A 536-nucleotide genomic window follows, 5' to 3' on the forward strand; every position below is an offset into this window, starting at 1 on the left:
TTCTGGAGCCTAGAGTTGCAGAATCCATTTGTTGTATTTGCAGACTGAATTGAGATGGCCTTGCTTTATATAAGTGAAGAGCAGTGGATTCCAGCAAAGCCAGGGTGAAGGCTCAGCAGGCTGGGCAGTGGAAGTTCCGGTTGGAGAGGTTCATTGCAGCCAAGTTGTGGTGGCCTTCACTGCGAGGCTGGGTGTTTAGATTTCAGTCTGTAGATAATGAGGAATGAATGGAGGGTGTCAGCTAGAGCCAGGTGTGGTGGGGAGCCCCTTTGGCTCTCAGCTGTACTTGGAAGAGGAAGAAGCTGGAAATTAGAGCACCATTTTTGCTACTCTCAGGCCAAAAATAAACCACAACCTCTCCTCATCTCAAGTTGCTGAAACTTGGGCTGCCCCAAAGCCTTGACTCCTCCCTGCTCTCATTCCCAGCTGGCTCAGTTCCCCATCTGGCCCCCGGGTTTATAAGCACCTCAGTCTCTGCTGTCACCTTTAGTAAGGGAGGCTCCTACAAAGAGACTCTGATCAATCTCTACCCAGGA

This window comes from Myotis yumanensis, unplaced genomic scaffold (genome assembly GCF_028538775.1).
Source record: "Myotis yumanensis isolate MYYU_CA2020_CCGP unplaced genomic scaffold, mMyoYum1.0.hap1 SCAF_7, whole genome shotgun sequence".
NCBI lineage: Eukaryota > Metazoa > Chordata > Mammalia > Chiroptera > Vespertilionidae > Myotis > Myotis yumanensis.